Genomic DNA, 23,441 nt, shown 5'->3' with positions numbered 1-23,441 from the left:
TTTGCGATTCAAGAGAAAGACAATTGTCTAAAGTGAAACCTAGAAATTTTATTTCCGTAGAAGGGATTATATTTGTATTCTGAATACGGATTGGACTGGAGTCGATGAGGGCTTGTCTTCCAGGAGAAGCTATCCAAATAAATTCCGTCTTTGTCGGATTAAGTTTGAGTTTATTAACAGACATCCAACTTGAAACCGTGTCAATGAAACTAACCACCTCGTTTTTAAGGACGTCTTTTTCATCCGGGGAACAAAACTTGAAAATCAAACGATCATCCGCGTAGCCTTGTGATTCAAAGCCAGCTGAGTGAATGAGTCGTTCGAGACGATTAGTATATAGAATGAAGAGAATGGGACCCAGTACAGAACCCTGGGGAACTCCAAATTCGATGGGAGTTTCAGGTGATGTATATTTATTGAAAGTTACTGAAGCTACTCGTCCAGACAGGTACGATGACATCCATTGGAGTACATCACCTCGAACGCCAAATTCGGTTTCAAGCACATTTAATAAAATACTATGATCTACAGTGTCAAATGCCGCACTCATATCAAGAACAGATACCAAACCCAACTTACCTGCTTCCATCCCGATGATCAAATCTGAAATTACCCGCAAAAGGACAGTTTCCGTTGAATGAAACTGTCGATAAGCAGATTGATTTTTGGCAAATAGACCGGCCGAGTTCAAGTACCCCACCAATTGTTTGGCAACGATTTTCTCAAGCAGTTTTGACAGAAATGGTAGGTTAGATATTGGCCTGTAATTATCCGTATTGTCTGTATCAAGATTTTGTTTTTTTAGAATCGGAGTTATAATTGATTTTTTGAGTGTTCCCGGTACAAGTGAATTAACTAGTGACTTCTGGATAATTGCGGTAATTATAGGCGTTATATCCGGAAGACATTTCTTTAAGAGCCAGGTAGGTATGGGGTCTTGTGTGCATTGTTTATTAGGACAAGACATCACAGCACGCGTGACATCTTCTTCCGTTACCGCTGCGAAAGTAGTGAAGTCACCAGAGAGCGGACTTGGTGCTGCGACAGAAGGCGATCCTACTACACTGAGGGCCCGAATGTTTTCAACCTTATTTCTGAAGTGTGTTGCGAGGCTGTTTGCTTCAAGGGAGGAATCAACCTTGATGTTGCTCTCTCCAGACAGAGTCTTTATGTTTTGCCAGAGCTTTCGAGGGTCCTTTTCTGACTCAATTTGGTCACACCAAAAGTTTGATTTTTTCTTCGTCACTTCTTCCTTATACACTTTTTGCTTTGCAATCCAAAGCTGCCGATTGCTGAGAGTTGGGTTCCGTCTGTAAGCCCTCTCCAATTTACGCATTTCCCTTTTCCTTTGAAGACATTCTACATCGAACCATTTACTGCAATTTCTAATGCGGCAGATCTTTTCTGTGAAAGGAGCATTTTTATCAATTAATGCCAGTAGCGTAGAATTATAGAGAGTAACTAACTCTTCTACCTGCATTTCGCAATACTTTTCCTTATCACAGAGAGGCGAGGTTTTTAATTCGATGCAAAATGTCTCGAAGTCGAATTCTCTCCAATTTCTGGAGATAATAGATTTAAACTCCAGTTTTGGAGGATCGAAGGCAAACACGGATGTGACGAGACGATGATCCGATAGTCCAATGTCCGTAACATCTTGTCCTTATCACTTTGTAATAGCATTTTTCATTATTATTTATATTTTTTTGTTTATTAATTTTATCTGATTTTATATTGACATGTTTTCTAATTTCTAAAATATCAAAATTATTTATTTGCGATGCTTTATATCCTGAGTGAAGTATTTTAAGACCTGATTTTTTTTTATCGAAAGTGTGATCATTATTCAAAAGATGATTTGCAAACTCAGATTCACTATTTCCATTTAGAGCCCTGCGATATTCTTTAGTTCTGACTTCAAAGTTTCTATTGGTTCTACCTTTGTAAAAGAAATTACTTTAAACCCAATTGAGTTTTTAAACTCCTGATTTTTTTGTTTGAATTTTGCTATCTTTATTATTAAGAATATATTTCTTCATTGTTATTAGTGTAAAACGCCAGTTGAATACTACCAGGATTGTTTTTATATATAATTTTAGAAGTATCGTTATCCACAAACAGAATTCTACGCCATTGTTTATTTTCTATCTTTAGAAAGACCGTTTGAAGAGAATATGTTTAATTTTTTTATTTAGTATTTCAACTATAAATTTATTAGAATAACCATTATTAAATGCTATTTGTCTTATGAATATATTGTTTTATGGTTATATGCTATTTGTTTTTTTCAGGTCTTAAAATACTTCACTATAAATAATTTTGAAATTTTAGAAATTAGGAAACATGTTAATATAAAAGCAGATATAATTAGCAAAATTTTTTTGTTATTTGTTTTTGGGGTGTTATGCCGTGTTGCGCTAACTCCTTCTTTAGCCAACGTTTTGGACAGCATTGCAGTGTCCATCATCAAGGCAGATGTGTTATTAGTATTATATGTGTTATTATATGTGTTGTTATAATTAACAAGAATTTTTTTATAAACTCTCTTTTAAATATTTTCCCACTCAACTGGTCTTTCCCGTCTAACGATATTGTAATTCCTAATTATTATAAACCCAGCCTACTCTTACCCCTCCCCCCTCCTTCCACTTCTTCTTTCCCAATTGCAATCTATATTTAATTTTTGACTTCGGTGTATACACAATAAAATGTAAACATTATATTTATTTATTTATTGGACAATTTGCATAGCGCCGCTTTTGTGAGATATCACCTCAGGGGCTCTATATTGTAATAATCTTCCTTTATATATAGATTTTTACTCTCCTGATGATGTTGTATATATAATCTAACTTTAAACTTTATTAGATACAGTAACAGTTGTAGGTAAAGAATTACCACCAGTTGGAGTAAAATTAACACCTTTTAATTTAACCGACTGCTAATCTCATCGCACAATTACCCTCCTTTTATTCATAAACACGGGAACAATTAATCAATATGTAATAATCTATTATTTAAGTCAACTTTGTTATAACTATCTTTAATTGTGACAAACTAAATGATATTGATTCCACTTATAGATATTGACGGTTGTAACACATATTTAAGCACTGCAAGTCTCCTATGAGCTAATTATATTAGGTACGATAACAGTTAATTTCAGTTGTAGAAATGCAGTCAATAATAGTGTTTCATTTGAAATTATCCATCACAAATACGTAAAATTTCATTTATTCAAACAACTGTCATTCTTATTATGCGTAAATTTAGAATGTTATTATTAATTAACTCCTTCCTGTTCCGTGTTTTAACAATATATATACTCACCCTCTCTCTTTAAATGTCCTAATATCTATCTATTAAATGTAACTGTTGTTAATATCACTTAAAATGGGCGAAGCCCAACGGAGAGCCGCCCGCAGGGCCTAGCAGAAAAAAACCCGCGGAGCGGGTTTTTAACTGCTAGTTATAAATAATATAGTCTTCTGCTTTATGGATATTTGAGGAAATTTTCAACACTGCGCTTAGTGAATCAGTGCAAAGTAAGGCTCGTCGAATATTGAAAAGCTGGATTTGACTCAAAGCTTGTTCAATTGCGAAGCATTCTGCAGTAAATATAGAAATTTCTTCAGGCAATTTATAAGACAAATCTAAATCAAATTCGAGAATGTGTACCGCAGCTTCACAATCTTTGTTATCAGACTTAGAACCATCTGTGTAAATGAGTGAAAATTCTGGAAACTTAGAAAATGTAATGTTTTTAAATTTTTCCTCAACATTTTGATTAGATGAGGTTAAAATATCAGTTCGGAAGTCTGAAGTTATAACGTTGGGGATATAATTGATAGAATGAAATGGGATGGTGAAAATAGGAAGGATAGGATCTTTTTGTAGATTTTGGAGGGAAGAAAACAGAGATTTGAATGAAATGTTACTATTAAAAAAGTGCATTATTTAGATTTTAATTTGACTGCGTATCTCATTCCGGCGCAGGGATAGTATTCCTTGGTGTCCATGAATTCTTCTACCATTTAAACTACTTTAAAATCACTCCTGGCACTAATAAGAACAAACATAGAAATTTTCAATGAATTCGGTCCAATAGTTTTCAGTCTATAGAACACACATGAAAATTGCCTTTTGTTTAAATTGATTGTTGCAACAAAGCGATTTTGTGAGTCTGTTAATAAAAAATCATTTTCACTACTTATTCGTAAGAATATAACTCCTGTGATAGCGTAAGCAGTATGCCACTCAATTTGTCGTTCCAAGAGTACACTTTCATTCTTTTCAATCATGCGCAAATGATTGTTCACAGGGTTATTTTAGACGTAGTGCATCGCATTAATGTTTCCAGTTGGTTAATACATTTATATGTAATACCAGTGAATAATAATTATTAAACATGCGAACAGTTTTATCAAATTTATGAATTCAGTGAGTTGGATTTATTGATGAATTATTAAATCTGAATATGATCACAAACCAAGCGACGAAATAATAAAATCATATTGTTTCAATAAACTCCATTCGCAGAAGGTTCCCAGTTCAATTTACGGACACTGAACACTAGCGTATGAAAACAAGAAGGCGCGTAATGTAGCCATAATTTTGTAACGTCCGAAAAACTGTAGCTTCTGTTTTTTTAGGTGGTTTCCTCGATTTAAACTATACACAATTTTATAGGACTGAACAAAAGTTCTTTTCCCGACAGCGAAATGTAATTTTCTACTAATTTAAAATAATTTATTTGACCAAGTGATATTTTGATATATGTATTCACATGAATACTGTTTATTTGTATTTGTTCATTCGCAAAAAACCTAAGTTCATGTTTACTGCAAACATTTTCTTTCAATTAATCGTTTCTCTACGTTTAATTTTGGTTTTGTTCTTGCGCTTATTGTGTATTGGACTAGGAGAAAAATGAGTATTGCTTATTTATTAAAAAAATTCTTCAAATCATCGGATATCAGGTTAAGAACTAGAATGCATGCCGTTTCCTGATAAACTTTTAGTAAATTCTTAGTATAACACCTGTTCATGCATCTGTATTTGCCTCGATAATATATAACGAAATTACTAACATGAGTTCTGACGTCGTGAGGACTAACTTGCCAATGGTCATGCCGCACAGTGGGCTGAAAATCGCCTTTCATAGACATAGAGACTTGAATTTTCAAGGGTATTTTTTTTTGCTAGAAATGGATTCTGCTGATCATTACTATGCTATAAAATTTTGTATGAAGGAATTGCGTGTACAAATGAAGGAGTCATCATTTTTTTAAGAAAAAATTGTATCGAACTGACCTATGAAAGGCGATTTTCAGCCCACTGTGCACAGTAGGGTGTATCGATTTTTAACTTTTTTTTTGTTTTCAAATTCCAAGTTGAAATAAAGTTGCTACTAGGTACCACAACTTACCACAATTTTTTTTGGATTTTTAAAAAAATGTTTAGGTCTCCCGCACAAGGCCTAAAGTTTTAATTTTTTTCAAAAAATATCAATTTTTTTTTTAATTTAAAAAAATAAATTCATAACTTTTTTGTTTATTCCAAGTTAAAAAACAGTAATATTAGGGCATAAAAATAAGTACGAAACGGTTTTTTTTAATAAAATATGGTATTTTGGTCTCCCGCACAAGCCCTAAAGTTTGTTAATTTTGATGAAATTTTGTAATTTTGTGTACATATATGAACCATGTTTTTTTTAAGTTTAAGCCACCGGAATTAATTGTACTTTTCTTACAGAAGGCATAAAATGAGACAATATATATATACATAATTCTTATATACATACAGTAAAAATATATACCACATATATACTATATATATATATAATATGTTTTATACCTGAAAAAAGATAGTTGGACGGTGTAAATTGTATGAGAAAGGTGTTGAAAGAAACTAATGTTATTTGCTATTACTGTTGTTTTTTACAAAATTATAAAAGGTTATAACATGTCATAAAATGTAGTATAAAAACTAAGTACAAAATGTTGCTGATTACTTTCCATACGACATGAGTGGCAGTTTTCTTGTTCTACTGCAAATTTACTGACTTGTTTAAGTATTCGTCCTTTCATCTTGGCTTCAAAACCTTAAATCAAAATTATGTATAGTTTTTACATAGGCCTAGTGAAAATTTTATAAATGTTATTACAGTTCCCAAATGAAATACTTATTTTTATGCCCTAATATTACTGTTTTTTAACTTGGAATAAACAAAAAAGTTATGAATTTATTTTTTTAAATTAAAAAAAAAATTGATATTTTTTGAAAAAAATTAAAACTTTAGGCCTTGTGCGGGAGACCTAAACATTTTTTTAAAAATCCAAAAAAAATTGTGGTAAGTTGTGGTACCTAGTAGCAACTTTATTTCAACTTGGAATTTGAAAACAAAAAAAAAGTTAAAAATCGATACACCCTACTGTGCACAGTGTTTTGGCTTGCAGTGTGAATAAAATATTGTAAACTAGACAAAGCATACTCATATGTAAAGCATTTAAGCATTAAAATGATTCATCAACAAAAAAAAGATTTTTTTTCAACTTTAGGATTTTTAAAAAAAAAGTCGCACCTTGCGCCACAATATGAAGTATGTCAAAAAAATACAAATAAATAGTAGTATTATCTGTGTGTAAAGATAGAACGGCCAACCTTATGATTCCAGAGATAGCCTCATTTTTAATGTCAGCGCCATACAAATTTTTCTTAAAAAAATTATAACAAAAAAAAATTGATACGAAAAATAACAACAACCTTGAAAAAACTCTGGAACAAAACGCCGTAATACAAAGTGAATTTAAAGAATTACAAAAACAATTGGATGCTAACGAACAACACGCACGCATTAATAACATAGAGATCATTGGGATACCAGAAAAAAAACAAGAGAACCTGACGGAGATTATCAAAATGATCTATTCAGAATTAAATATAGTAAGCGACGACATTGAATACGCCACCCGAGTCACCCCCAAGGAGAAGATTGAAGGAAGACCGCGGAATATTATAGTAAAACTAAAGGGCAGGAAACAGAAAGAAGAAATCATAGCAGCAATCCGGACAAGAAGGGGCCTAACAGCAGAGGATATTAACTTTAATGGAAAACAACGGATCTATATAAATGAACATTTAACTCATAAAAACAAAGTACTCTACAAAAAGGTCAGAGAGTTTACCAAAATTAATAAATTCAAATTCTGTTGGATCAAAAATTGTAAAATTTATGTAAGACTTAATGAAAACACAAATCACCATTGCATAAATAATTATAATGATCTAGAAAAACTAAAAACATACAATATTTCCATCAACTAACTTTCCAGCAACTTTATATTAACTGCACTATATACTTAATACAATGGAATCTTTAGAATTATACTATCAATCATAACCTCAATCAAAATCGCGATGGTGGAGTTTTAATTGCAGTCAAAAGTAAATTAATTTCTGATCAAAAACTAGAATGGGATTCTGAAGCGGAAGACATATGGGTAACTATATCACTTCCTGGTAAAAAAAATCACATATCTACTTCGTACATCCCACCTGACAATATACATCTTATAAATATTACTTCTCACATAAACAAAGTATCACAGATTATGACGGATAACAATAATGACAGTTTCATTATAGTGGGAGACTACAACCTACCTCACTTACTTTGGTTACCAATAAATGACAACTGTGATTATATGTACACTGAACCCATCAATTCATTAAATCCCGCCCATTTTAACTTTATAGAATTTTTATCATTTAATAATCTGCAACAATATAACTCTCAGAGTAATAATATAAATAATCGCATTCTTGATTTAGCTCTAAGTAACATACAACTGAAAATTACTCACAATAACATTTCATTAGTACCAGAAGATATTTATCATAAAACACTGCTAATATCAATTCCTATTAAAAATAAAAATAAAAACCTGGAAACTAACACAAAGCAAGTATTACAATTTAGAAAAGCAGATTATTCAATGGTAAACACAAAACTAAACGAAATTGATTGGGATCATAATCTGAACCATCTGAATACTCAATCCGCAACTGACGTCTTCTACAACATATTGAACAATATTAAAATAAATTACATACCAACTAATATGCACAATATTGTTTGTATTCTTATGGTTACCAATGTATCGATAATCTTTTATTTTATATAAATTTTAGTTTTTTTTCCCTTTATTTTTGTTGTATAATTTTGTTCTATTATTTTATACAATTCTTTTATTTTATATAATTATAACTTCACATTTCTCATAAATTTAATTATTTCTTCTAATGCTGTCTTACGTAAAGTCACAAGGAGGAAATCCGTAATTGGTTTTATTTTGGCTACTTTACTTATGTACAATCTGTAAAAATATAAACTGTTGATTTCCCAAAAATTAAAAAAAAAAAAAAAAAAAAAAAAAAAAAAAAAAAAAAAAAATAACTCCTTCATTTGTACACGCAATTGCTTCGTACGACATTTTATAGCATAGTAATGATCAGCAGAATCCATTTATAGCCAAAAAAAATACCCTTGAAAATTCAAGTCTCTATGTCTATGAAAGGCGATTTTCAGCCCACTGTGTGCCGGTGGGGAGAGCAGTGTTGCTGTTGAACAAAATCAATTCGGATACCGACATATTTAGCTGAAGGTGAAGCTCCCTTTAAAAGGCAAGCTCTATTGATGCTGGGATAGTTGATACACCGCTTACTTATTATGTAATACCATTTTACAAATGTACCTAAAAACGAATTAAAATTAAATGTTGTAATGTTTTTAAAGTAATAAACTAATTAAATATAATTGAATTGAAATTGATAAAACATTAGTATTTTACTTAAAGCTTTTCAGGAAACCTATCAAATTCATTCGTTAAGATTATGAATAATTTGAATAGATTCTTAATAAATTAGTAAAACTGATTTTTCCGAGTAATACATCAATTTCGATGGTTTACATTTTTTTTTCAATTAGGCTTTTTAATCGCCATGGTGAGATTTCAGCCATGTCTCGCAGTTAATAAAATAACACTCACCTTGAAATGGGATGGTTTCCAATTCTTTTGATATATTAGATAGACAAAAGTAGCACTTACCTGAAAAGAAGAAAAAAACAATATGTTAGTTCAATGCTAAAAATAAATGTAGATATGCCTGAACACGAAACCTTATCTTACACTATACTTTATTATGAATAGCGAATAAATTCAAATGATTTTTCACGATATCTTCTTTAAACAAATATGTCGAACTCAATGATTTTTCGAAAGATTGTTTGCTAAAAGTGACAATATATCGTATGGCTTCCACAATTCTTTCAAGATTTTATCTCAGTTGAGATTATATCATTTTCGGTAACAGTGCAAATAAAATTTGGAAAAATGTTAAAAAATTGTATTCTTATTTCATGCTTTCATTCGAAATAACATGGAATGCCTTGACGTATATTTTTTCAGCAGTTTAAATCCAATCCCTTAAAAATAATTCTCAGTTAAAAAAATCAATATTAACGTTTATTTATGTCAAACATTTTAAATAAATAACATCGGAAAATTTAATTTAGTCAATTTAAAAAAATATATTGCGGACAGGTATATTATAATATTACATATTTTATGAAACTCTTCTCATAATATAATATAACTTCCCTCACAGAGTACAACGAATGAATACAAATATGTACCTACATTTCTATCGTTAACGGGGTATTTCACCATCCTGCTCATAAACTGTCAGAAGCACTATGCATAGGATAAAGTATTATTTCGATTTCACCAACGCTAAAAAACGCCTATATGTAAGATAAAGTCCCTCTTCACTATAGGGTACTTGAAGCAGCTAATAGTGGTTAAATGTCGGATATATTAGCCAAGTTTTCTACCTATTGCCTTTCAGTACGTTTTGACTTGACACTTGATACTTTTGACAGCTGTGAAGTTTACATTATTTTACTTTAATGTGGATTTAATTGAGGATTTTGCCAGAATTGAAGATGCAGAAGCATATGACGGGTCGCGGGCGTCAGTAATGCGAATACCAAGAGTGAAGAGTAAGTGACAATATAAGCTTATGAAAAAAATTTGGAAGTCTTGAATTATGTAGATTTCATTTTTGTCGCTTTCGACTGATGAAACATGCTGTTATGTAATCCATAACCGAATCATCGACAAAATGTCTCGGAGAACCACCACCAGGTATGTTATTTTAATACAAATACATAACGAAATAGCTGTACTCAAATAATAACAGTGTATGTACCCAGTGACGTTGGTTACTGTGTGTAATGTTATTTTGTGTGCCCACATAATATATTATTATATCCTGCTACAAGCATTGTACATAGATACACCATAATATAATTGTTTTCAGGATTAATGCTGCACCAAAAAGAAGTGCTAGGAGGCTATTGTACACCTCCGTCCAGTGTACGTTCACTTCCCTTAGGACCTGACTCCCAAAAGAGGTTGATTTATAATTTGGATCAGTTCCTAAAGGCTATCCTGCAAACATGTTGCAAATCGCAATGTCACCAAGTAAGAATCTTTGCTACTTCAATAACATACTACAGTAGTACATTCTATAGTGATAAATAGTCATTAGAATCAATGAAGACTATTAAAATGATGAAAGCGCAAGCCAACTTCATTCACAAGACTCATCGGGCAAGTGGCAAGCACAGTGTTGTCGCCTGATGGCATTGCCATTGCACTGAAATAATAATGTTAATTACTGAAATTACTTTCTCTTATTTCAGGTGAAAAAATGCTGAAGTACGCCTCAACAAAAATGGTGTGTTCTGCATGAACACGCAAGTAATCTGCTATGCCAATTTAATTATTAGATACAACTGCTTCCAGGAGAGGTAGCTTGGATCCAGTAACGAGATCATTGAATAATGTTTATTGTTTAATAATCTATTATAATTTAAGTTCTATATTTGTAAATAATTATGTATTAAAAATATATATTTGTTAAAAGGGAATGGAATTAAAAAAACATTAATTTATTATTGCAATTTTTAATTGTGCTTTTCAGTTTCAATTGCCTCTTATCATCTTCCTCCTATTTCCTCAATTGTCTTCAAGTATCAGAACCCTCTGGAGTCTGGGGAATTCTGTTTAACGAGACGGCGGCTTATTTGAGGCAGTGGCCGCCTCACAGCAGACGCCGGCTGCGGCTGCTTGATCATCGAGGCGTGCGAAGCAGGGGGATGGTCCAACTATCCCACGGCATAAGGTCTGAGGCGGGGGCTTCTGGATCGGAGACTGCGTATCCAAAAATAGCCCTGGAAGTGGACGGTTATCGAGGAATGCTTCATCTTCATCTTCTTCTATGGAGAACACCTCCATGAGTACCTCTTCTGCAATGGCATTCGGGTTATCTGGAAGTATAAGAGAGAATAGTGCGTTTTTAGTAATTTACTATAAACGCCCCCCTAAAGAATTCAAATAATTCTATGAAAAAAACATTTAGCGTTTGATAAATATTTGTCGAGGTTTGCAAATTTTCATCTTAAATTAAAAGAAGTTAAGGGACAATAACTTTTATAACATCTTTGTCTAATTAAATACATTTTTTTTTTCGTGTAAAGTACTAATTACAGTTTTCATGATGAAAAAACCATTTGTAAGTGACTTTATCAATGTTTGAGTTCAAAAAATGTATATTTTTAAGTGCATAAGTCGATTTGTACTGCAAAAAACTGAGAGTCTTTAATCCACATTCAAGAACAGTATTTTATTTTGAAATATATTAAAAAAATAGCGAATTTATATGGAATCTGAATTCTGAGAGACTTCGAGATGCACGTTGCAAGGCTTTAGGGATTAACAGGAAGAACAATAATTCAAAAGAATCAGTGCGTGACATTGTGTGACTTTGAACATCCTCATTTGTAATATTATAATACCTGATGCCGTTATCTCCTAAGGACTTCACCGCGTCGCTATATTCAAGTAGTTTGTTTACACTGTCACTCGTCTTTCGTAAAATTAATGCTTCGATCTCGTTTATTCATCCTGAAAAATAAGACAAATCTTTTAATTCGACTCAAATCTCTAGTAAGATCGCATAATAATTAACAATACCAAAAACTATTGTACTTACCAAGAATGAATTGGGCAGAAATGTCGTCTGCATAAATAAACCACGTCTGTTTACCGTTTTGACGTTTGCAATTCCATAGAAACAATCGCATTTTAAAGACAGGCGTTGCATTAGACATTATAAAAGCGCTGTTGCCAGAGAGATTCGTCTAATAGCTGCGTGGGACCTTGTTTACTGTGGTGAAACGCACCTAGGTTTATGAGCAACTTTATCGTATGCATAATTTTATGTGACATATAGTTATGATAAACTTTATAAGGGTTTGGTGAAAAAGCCCGTAAATAGAATGGTTTAATTTTAACCTGTAAGTCTGTATACGTGTTGCCACTGCAATGTAAAAATATCCCTGAAAGCGTTCCCAAATCTACGGCGTAAGACAAAGCCTTCTCCACAGCCAATGGCAAGCTATACCCATAAATATATTTACTAAACCGCATTGAGGTGCTTAGGCGCAGTCAACTAAATTTTACAGCCGGCTACGAGGCTGGTTGATTTAAGTTTTCAAAGTGGACTCCAATTTTATAAATCAAAACGATAAACTTTTTAACGGGGTTCTTAATACGGACTTAAAAATTTAAATAATCTTAACATATCGTTTCAAAAAATAGACTTCCCTAGCACAATGGTTGGAATAAGTAAGTACCATACACATGTAGAACAAGCGTAGGTAGGTACCTACTAAGGTAACTTTTAGATGTTGAATCATTTCAAACGAACAGAAAAAATGGATTTTGCTACTTACGAGTATAATATTGTTGACGTGACACCATTTTAGCACATGAAAAGAACAATGAAAACCTGCACCGACATTAATAATATATTATTTAGATTCCGTTTAATTCTTAGAACACCACAATTTTGGTATCAATTGAACTAAATTAAATTTTATAATGTTGTGATTAAGTTATTCATTTTGCTAACATTTAAGGCATTTGCTGTGTATTCATTTGAGTATTTCTGCTTGTGACCTAAACACTGTTAGATAAAGGCTTACAACGACTAAAATTTTGTAATAATAAAACATATTTTTTAACATGTAACTTCTAAATTTTAATAGTATTCTTTTTAAAATACTTCACTACACAGCAAAAAATTTGTAGGATTAACCCACAAAAAAAATGCAATATGGCAAGTTTGCACAGCTTTTTTGGTTTTAATTTTATTGACAAACACAACGAGCATTGAAAAATCTGTATAAATGTTGTCGTTTTAGAGCACAGTTCATTCATTATAAATAATCAATAAATTCCTAAGTGTATTGCTATCATTAACAATAACAATTTATTAAAAGCAACCAAATTTCTGTCCAGCTAAATAACAACTTGATATACAACAGTCACCATAATGTTCAATTGCACTAAAATAGGGCGTTAAAGTCCGTATACTCTCAATATAGATAAATTTAATATAGTTTTGGTGAAAGACCACCACTGATGACCACCGGACCGATACTTGATATCGCTTTTGCCGTGTTTGGTGACCAGATATGAATAATCTGGTTCCATGATAACTCAACACAGTGACAATTCAACACACTTTTAAGAAGTGATATAAAGTCATTAGGAACGATGAAAAAAATAACCTAACCTAACCTACTTAAACCAGTTAATAAAGTGTTTGTTTCATCACTTACCATGACTTTATAAAACTTTTTAAAGATGTGTTGAATTGTCATTGTGATGATTTATCCGGTCACCGAATAATCTGATACCTCCCCACCTTGCCACTCCCAATCCCTTTTCTTGTTCCACTCTCTTTAGCCTCACAACATACCCTAATTGAAAATGTAATAGTTTCATTGGCTTCAGAAGGATGGTAGCAGTTGGGACTTTTGTGATTCTCAACCGGTATTCAAATTTAAAAAGTGAATGCACAATTGTAAAATGCAACCATTGTTTCAAATTGGTTAAGCATAACTTGCATTATGTTGACTTAAAGATACCTTTGATGACAATGAATACAAATGCAGCTGTGTATGTTTCCTCTCCACAAAGTAAACACAGGATTAGTCGAGAATCGGCAATTGAGAACAGCTGCTAATTTATACAAAAGTGCTTGCATATTCCATCAGTTCGAAGATACATCACCTCGTACCGTAATGAAATGCAAATTTGGCACTCGAGCCGGGAACTGGCGGAAACACGAACGAGAAAATAATTTATCAATCAACAATAATTTATTATTCTCAAAGAACTGTTTTGAACGAGAACATTTATATTGATGAAATTTACGTATACTCGTAGCTATGTTAGGATGACCTCATTCTTGTATTCATTTTTTTGTCACAGTTATGACCATTTTTTGAAAACTAATCATAAAGTTTTCTTCATCGACTTGTATGATAAATAAATTTTACGATTTAAAATTAAATAATAATCTCTACGATGTGTTTTAAGCCATTTGTAAGTACTTCATCACCATTTCAATTCACGATGAAATAACTTACCCCGTTTTCTTTCCCCACACCTCATAATATTCAGATTAATGGTGGGATTGAACTTCGCAAAACAGCTGTACCCGCGATGTGATGTCTAGGGAAATTTACTTAGATGTGAGAATAAAACATTTTTTTGACCTTAATACATAATACATTTATGCGGTGCTATTCGGAATCTAGGGAATTTCCGGCAATGTTTACTACCTTTTCTAACTTAAATAAATTTTCCACTTCAAATTGATTTGATATCTTATCGAAAATAGCAAAATAAAACTTTCTTAAATAAATTTTAGTTGATCAAATATTTTATTGCATTTTCTCACATATTGTAGGTACCATGATGCTGCAGGTACTTTTTTTCCTTAAGAAATCTTCCTAATGAAGTGAAATGACTACAAAATTAAGATACGAGTAGCTGTAATATTTAGAATACGTTTTTATTTTAAAAAAATATATTTTTCGGTAATTTTTTAAATAACAATTTTTAGGTGTTAAGCCGAAAAAACGTTAGGCGAGCCATTTTTCAAACTTTTTAATGTTTGCATTCAAAATTTTTATATTTAAAACTTGTATATTTATTTTTAGTAATTGAAAGTGTAATTTATCACCTTTCAAAAATAGTATTTAATATAATAGTATGTATTAGAAATATTTCATTTATTTTGAATTTGTATAGAAGTGGAAGTACACACAAATTCTCCGATTTTTTATATATATTTTTTTATTTATTTTTTTTTATTAAAAGAGAGACAAACATTCTCGGGTTACGAATAACCTGACAATATTTGAAAATCTCCTACTACCACCACAGTAAGCGGAAAATGTTGCTTGTGTTGTGATGGAGGACTTAGCCAGACGAGGAATTGAACAAACTACGCCTGGGTGAGAACCAAGCGCGATGTCAACTCGACCACCGACCGGTCAAATTCTTTATATTCGTTATATTCTTTAAGAAATATAACTGTCAATACGTCAGAGACCTGAAAGATCAAAAAAAGGAACTTTGAGCTTAATACGGTTTCTAGGTTGTTCGACAAACCTATTATTGTTTAATATATTGTCTTGAGCTCCGTAAAAAGCATTAAAAAATAAGTTGTTTTGAAATGGAGATATTGTAAATACTAACGTTAGACTAAGCGCGCTTATATTAAAAAAACGATAATAATGAAGTGAAATTTGTAAAAAAATATTTAAAAAGACTCATTTAAAATAGAGCAAAAATCCATGGACAAACGTCTTAGTTGCATTTATAGGTGAAGTGTGATTTTTTTCATGTTAAATAAATGAACAAAATGTGTTTTTGATAATTTTTGAAGCAAACTTAGTGATTTTTTTTCTATGGAGGGATTTTTGTATAATTACCGTTTAGGCTCTACAAACGTAAATATAAATATTATCTTCAAAAATGTAAATTTTTATCTAAATAATATATTTTAATAACTTATAGTGTTCAAGAGAAGGATGTTTTAAATTTACAGAATTTTGAAATGCTAGGGCGAATAAACAATTATTATATTTAAATAAAAACTAGAAGTCATGCATCCTGAATTGTTATGATATCCATTATAGACATCAGTATTGTGGAATAAGTTATAGAGCATGAAAAGTTATAAAAAATATGAAACATTATTAAATATTATAATGCAACACCAAGAATACATATACATATATAATAGTTATATAATAAGATGTAGATTCTAAGCCAAATTCAAGGAGACACGCCAAGAAAAAAATGTTTATACGACGCAGATTCCTGCAAGAATTGGCCGTTTTTCAAACTGAACCTATCGATTTTTATTTTGTATGATAAATGTAAATATGCAGCTCAAGTCTGCAGACAGTTTCAATAAAAAAGAATTGGGTGCGAGAAATATTCTAGTCACCATATATATATATATTTTTTTTTCCTTTATTTTTTCCCAATTTATATATTTGACATTACAGTTTTATAATAATAAGAAAGGGAACCCACTAAGGCGCAGCCTGTGCGTGGGTAATATAAGTGTATACATTATATTTTTTTACCTAAAAATAATGGTAACCATATAAAGAAAAACGGTAGGGTTATAATTAAAGTTAGTCTAAAAAATTGTGCAAGAGGTGCATTTTAAAAATAAACCAAAGTAAAAATAAAGATTGTAAGATAATATATATGAAGTAACAGAACACAAAATAAAATAATAATAAATATACAGAAACAAATAGAAAAACAGAAAAAAGTAAAAATGAAATGGTGGATTTTCTGAGTAATGCTCATTATACAGCTTACAGCAGAAATAAATGTAAATAATGTCTGTAAATTTATGGCAGTGTTCTTTTATTTGTGGCCGATAGACTCAAAACCATTAGACCGATTTCACTAAAATTTTCAAAGTTTGTTCTTATTAGTGCCAGCAGTGTTTAGATAGTGATTTGAATGATCAACAAAGTCGTAACGCCTGTGGTACACTTAACGCATTTTCTGCGCACTGGAATGAGACGTAAGTTGATGTGATAATTTTTTTAACAGTAACACCGAGGTATTCTTTAATGGTAGGTAAGTTGGATCCGCCCGACGAAGACATGTCCAGATTCGTGATTAAAATGAATCTGAACTGTGGATAAATCTGATAAATGGGGACAGATATATATTAGGTTTTTCGAATTGATTTATCTACTCAAATTACTCTATAATTCTTTATAATATTATTTTACCAGTTTGGGTACAACCTTGTATTTTAGAAATAAGGACTTCAATTTTACTACTTATGTATACTTTTGATTTTTATAAGTTTATTCATTACACCGATCATTATGATAAAAAACCTTAATAAAATTGTATTTTTTAATAACGTCTCCCTGAAGACGCAGAAGAACCCGGCATCATGGCCCAGATTAGACAAGCAAAATAGTGATATTGTTGGGACAAAAGTTCGTGCGGTGAACCTTCTGATATACTGCCATAAAACATAACCTTCATCGGTCTAAGCCCGGCCCGTCTTTTAACTGAAATACCGCAGCCTTTTTGGGAACACTGCGGTTTTTTGGCGGTACGTAATACGTATCTAAGTAGGCACCTATTACGTACGTTGTTCATCGTGTCCTGATTGAAACAACAAACTAACAATACGTTATGTCTAACGTAGTAGTGCTTTGCACCTACGTACGTTTACGAATACCTGCTAAATATGTAAATGTTTGTTCAGAACGTGAGCTCTAAATAAAGGCACTGCAGACTAAATATAAGGGAATTTATAAATGTAGAACCACTTTTTACTTAATTTTGATCTTTTTCGGCCATCAAGAAATAATTGCGGCCATCGTATATTATAGAAAAAATTTGGAAAAATACGAACGTAAAAATTATCTTTTATGTAAATTTTGACACATCAGAACCATTACCGTGTTCAGTTAAGAAAAAACTGTACAACCAAAGTGACGAAATACACTGCGCATCGTAGAAACGATCAACTATCAAATAAAAACAAAATGAAACACAATAGAAACAATGTTCAAAGTGATGTTAGAACATTGCAAAACAACTGTGGGCTTTAAAAACTTTAACAAAATTTCGTCATACGAGTACCTAAGGAAATACAAAACAGATAGCTCTTAAAGTTCAACGTCATTTAAAAAAAATAATTTAAAACCTTATCCAATAAAGGTAACGACAAACTGCTCTAACTTTTTCTTATTTACGATCATCTTGAGGCTAATTAAACTAATGCATGACTTCAGAGGTGAGGCTAATTTTTGACTAAACGGATTCGTTAAAAAGTAAATTTACCATAAATTTGAATTATTGGACCTTATTAATAAATGAGGAGGGAGTTCAGGCTACGCTCAATAGAGAGCGTTATTGACATGATTAATATCCTTTGTTTGAATGTATGAATGAAATTAGATGTCTGGTTTCACCGTACGGAGGCCACAACCGTCGATTTATTTAAAAAAAAACGTGATTGGTCGATTTCGAGAAATGAGTCTGACAGTAAATTGGCCGCCAAGAACGTGCAATTTAATGCCCATCGATTTTTGCTATGGGGTTATGCAAAGTCACTTGTTTATGTTGATAAACCTCGGCGGTCAATATTGTTCATGCTATTCGTGTCATACGGCCATCAGTGCTCGATAAAATGTTCCATAACGAGAAGACCAGAATTAGTTTCATCAATACCAGAAATGTATGTTTAAATGTGATATTTCTTGATTTTTAAAAAAAAATCTGTGTTAGCTTTTAAACTTTCAAGTTCTATTGTGAGGGTAAACCTAAAAAATTACAATCTGCTCTTTTGTAGATGCCATTTTTTTTTCAAATATACTTTTTGCAATTTATGCATTCAAAAATTAAGACTAAATATTTGTTTGAGCTCGTACATACTTATTGTAAATTTTAATAAATAGTTTTGTCCGTTAAAAAAAAATTTTTTTTCAAGAGAGGCATACAAATACACTGGATTGAATCATAGATACAATATTGTATTGGTATGTCTTTCTTGAAAGAATTGAGTTTTTATACGGACAAAACTACTCTTTCATTTTCATAATGCGTATGCACAAACAAATAATTCGTCTTAATATTTTAAAGCATGTAAATCTACGAATGCGCAGATTATAACGTACGTTGCGTTTAACCGTTAGTTAGCTGGTTAACCGAATCATTCGTGGTCGATAGCAATTAACGAACCTAAAAGTCTTGTGAAGTTATAAAGTCCAAATATCTGGTAATATAATATTATTATATTAGTTTTAGAATAGATATACACTGGACAAAAATGTTGAATTTTGTAGCTAAATTAAATAAACATAAAAAACATTAAAACAAATACGCATTATAAGCTTAACCGTACACACCTACTCCGCTTAGTTCTGTGCCTGTTTCCTATTTTAAATACACTCGTAAAGCGATGAATGCTTACAGACACTGTGAAAAAATTACATTGTGCTCTACGCCGCTACGAGCATCTACGAAAGCGAAAAAATTGAATTAATAAACCGAATAGTTCTCTGTAGTAAAATGTTAAAATTTCAGAACAGTTTCCACCCTTGTCCACGGAATATGGTTTGTGTCTGGGATAGTTATATCGTTGCTCTATCGAAATTTCCACAAAGCACGTGAAAGTAAAATGCAACGGTGAGGGGATGCAATGATATTGGTTTGTGTCACTGATAACCATGAAATGAAGTTTACGTGAAATTCAACTGTTCCATGCTTACAAGTTTTCACACAAATAGGTAAATTGGAAGTTTTTTTTGTTCGTTTTAAGGCGGGCTAAGAATTTAGTTTCATTTCTACTATCGATACACCAGCTACCGGTATAAATTATGATTGTCTTGACTTCCCATCTTAACAATGCTCTACCGTCCGTTTTTATAAACTTCCTGGAAAGCGGGGTGCAACGATAGGGGTGCAACAAGTAAGGTTTGGGTCTTGGGAAGACTAAATGTTTTTCACAAGTTTTTACAAATTGTTTAGTAAAATAATCAAGGGATAGAATTCGAAACCCGTTTGATGAAATTTTAGTAGTATTTTATCGTAAAATTTTTGCAACTTGTTGCAAATTTTTGTTGGTATAAAGTTTGAGCTTATTTTGCCATTAGATTTGAATATGTTAACAAACAAAAAATTTAAATTATTTTTGGTCGCTGCCTTATTTACGCAAGGTGAGAATGCCAGTAAAATATTTATTTCCGACTGCTTATTTTTTGTATTGTTACAACCTTTTTTCAACAAAGACATTTTAGTTATAATGGTGAATCTGTGAATCTGTAGGGAGCAAACAATTCGGTAAAACTTGTATGGGAAAAATGTTACTTCGATATTCTCCGTTAGATGCCTCTGCACAGTCAAAATAGTTGTTAATTTATTCCTTTCGTAGTAATTAAAATCAATATTAGTTTCATGCATGAGAACCGGAGGAAAATAATTCCGCTCAGGGCCTATGTCATATTTGGGGATGCTGTTTAGTGGGTATTTTTAGAAAAGAAAGGAGAGGAAGTTCTTGGAAGAAAAGGACACGAGGGATGGGTAGGAATCTGGGTGTTAGTTAGTCCAAGAGTGACGGACGTAAGATTCCATCCCTCCCACTGCGGAGCAAAGCAATGTTCCGAGTTCCGAGAGAGTCCTGCTGGAGTGGTCAACAGGTCTCCCTCAACCAGTGTCTCGCAATTTGGCCTGTCACGCAGTCACTGTCATCTGGAAGAGGTGGTGATTATCCAATAAATGGTTCCCAGGTTGAATCTATCGGATATCGAATTTAATTTGAGTTGTCTAATTCCTCTCAACTAACATCCATGATTTGTATTTTTCAAACATTTATTTTAAGAAAATGCATGCTTCATTTTATCATATTATGGAAAGAAACAATAATTTTAATGTATAGTAAATAGTATTTTTGTGCAGAGAAATTTTAAGAAATAATCTTAATGTAACTATAATAACATCCAGGAAGTCAAGTTTGTAAATCCGTGTAAGACCGTTATACGATTACAAAAATCAAAAAAAACCAACACTGATTAAACTTTATGAACTCAGTTAAGAAAGAGGCAGTTTATCATTAGTTTGATCTACTAGCAAACAAGAACTGGATATATTCTTTAAAAAAACCTTAAAAAAACCTTACAGCACGATCATTCATTCAAACACTCGAAAAAACGAAGAGAATAAGATGACGTTGGATTGAGAATGATACAAAGGGTGTCTGTTAAGATATTTTTTTATGTATGAGGTAGGTACCAGTTACTAAAATATATCTGTAGAAGTTTTTCCTTGTGAGATGCAATTTCATTGTGAAAGCACAGCTGGCTTATGCATATTAAAATTTACATAAAGATATTCACAGTTCATATTGCAACAATAAACACCAATGGAGTTCGAACAAAACATCTTACATAAATAATAATATCTCCAAGAGTCTATGAGAAGACTGAAAAGTCGCTACCGTCTGCTGGGTGCTTTACCCTAGATAACTCCCGCCCGACACGCTCGTATTTACTGAAATCTTCACACATTGTGCACGGCCGTTCAAGTAGCTGTGGAACATTCAATTGTGGGTAAGAGCTGTTTTGTGATTTCCAACGATCGAGAAATAAAGCAACACGGATTAGACAATTTCGCTTACTGGATAAATTAAATGCATCTGCTTTGCGCGACAATCGAATGTTGTCAGATAAAATAATGAACTAGTCATAAAAAGAAGAATACTCTTCTGTGATGAGCGGCAAATTGAAAACAACTTAACCAATAATCTCATTCAACCGGCATCAGTTTTTCCTCCTTCATATAATCTGGTCCTTAATACAGCCCCTACCTTAACCCGCTTCTCAACACTGCCCAACCAAGTGGCAAAAAAGCCCCCCCTGCCTTTACACTGCACAGACAAGGGCGTTCTTGATTTATTGGTAAGTTCATTCCTTATTCCATTCCTAATATTCCTTCCCTTGGTATTTGCTCTAGATTCGAAACAAATAGATGTAGAAGATTCACCTGAAAACAAGACAACCAGTTTTGAGGCGGTAGGTATATCAATTAAGGATGGGATGTTTCACAAAATTTTAACAATGCATCATAATTAAAAGTTGATTCTTAAGTTCTGTGAAGGTTCTATTGTCACAGAAAAAATGCACAATTCACAGTAATGCGTTTTTTTAAACTTAAAAAATATTTTTTGTATGTAAAAAAACCTATCTTACTAAGAAAAAAAAATCTCTTCACAATTGTTAAAAGGTATTTTTGTTACGCATTGTGCAAAGACTGTATAATTTTTTTTTCGAATCATTACCAATTAAACATATCTGGCAGCATTGCATTTTTGAAGACTGCTACATTTGCAGACTGGTGCATTTTCCAAGCGATATTGGTAATATGACAATTTCTGGTTTGAGATGTGCGATTCAAACATGTTTTGTTCATAATTTCGATTTTTGTCAAATTTATTATAATATTAGCATAATTCAATGATTATTATTGTTTTTGTCAGTTTTCATCCATTTGTAATGTATTTTTGTTAATTGAGTTTCATGTTATCAAAAAAACGAGGTTATTTCAGACATTATATTTTTTAATTGACTATTACCATTAATTTCATTAATAATAAAAATGCACTATGCATATTTATGTAAAAAAAATCTACGTTTAAATTGTGCCATAATGTCTGATTTTTGTGGTTACCCTCTGGGAATTATAATTATAAATAGTTTTTAATTGTATTAACTACCAAAAAAGCGAAATATAAGGACAGTGATTTGGAATTTTTTTTCTTTGAAATTTTAATTTAAAAAAAATTGTGTAAAGCTTTTTTTCGTGTTTGCAATTAAAATATTGAATTTTTCAAATGTTAAAGAATATTCCAAGTACAAATAATTGAAAAGTAATTTTATATAATTTCTAAATTGGTATTTGCTTTAACAACATCTTCAAAATGAAGAAATATTATAAAGCATTTAAAATGTTAAAATCGATGAGAAATCATTATTATTTCAAGTTTATACAACATTTAAATAACCCTGTGGCTAACCTAACGTAACCTAACCCTGTTTGGCTGGATAGGCAATGTGTTTATATCCTTGCATGAACTATTTTATATCAGGTTCTATTTTACAATAAGTATAAATAAGTGAACTTTTCACACACACGGTCGATTATAAATTGAATAATTTTTTCGCTTTTTATTTTATTTTTTTTTTCTTAGTAGATGCAAATATAATTTTTAACGTATTCAAATATAACTATAGAGAATTTAAATGTCATGTGTCGTAGTATTAAATTTAGAGCTATTGAAATTTAAATCAATAATATCTGTAGATTTCATGCGCCTTTTCAATTTGGGAGTCGGAAATGGGTACCGCCGCCCAGGAAACCATTTATTGGATAACCAAAACCTCTGCCACAGGCCACCCTCAAGTA

General features: G+C 31.7%; 1 protein-coding gene and 1 long non-coding RNA gene across 3 annotated transcripts in view; both read right to left on the bottom strand.

Moving 5' to 3' along the window:
• Positions 1-23,441, bottom strand: part of Sh (Potassium voltage-gated channel protein Shaker) — a 477,661-nt gene that overhangs the window by 374,385 nt on the left and 79,835 nt on the right. The window lies entirely within an intron of this gene.
• LOC149409395 (uncharacterized) lies at positions 11,032-12,278 on the bottom strand. Its single transcript, XR_016305203.1, has 3 exons — positions 12,121-12,278; positions 11,924-12,032; positions 11,032-11,395 (listed from the first exon to the last, which is right to left on the bottom strand). It is a non-coding gene; the product is annotated as an uncharacterized LOC149409395 (long non-coding RNA).

This window comes from Hesperophylax consimilis, chromosome 31 (assembly GCF_061612785.1).
Source record: "Hesperophylax consimilis isolate HC1 chromosome 31, BYU_Hcon_1.0, whole genome shotgun sequence".
NCBI lineage: Eukaryota > Metazoa > Arthropoda > Insecta > Trichoptera > Limnephilidae > Hesperophylax > Hesperophylax consimilis.
The sequence above is the reverse complement of the archived record's forward strand: the minus strand, read 5'-3'. Positions and strand labels throughout refer to the sequence as shown.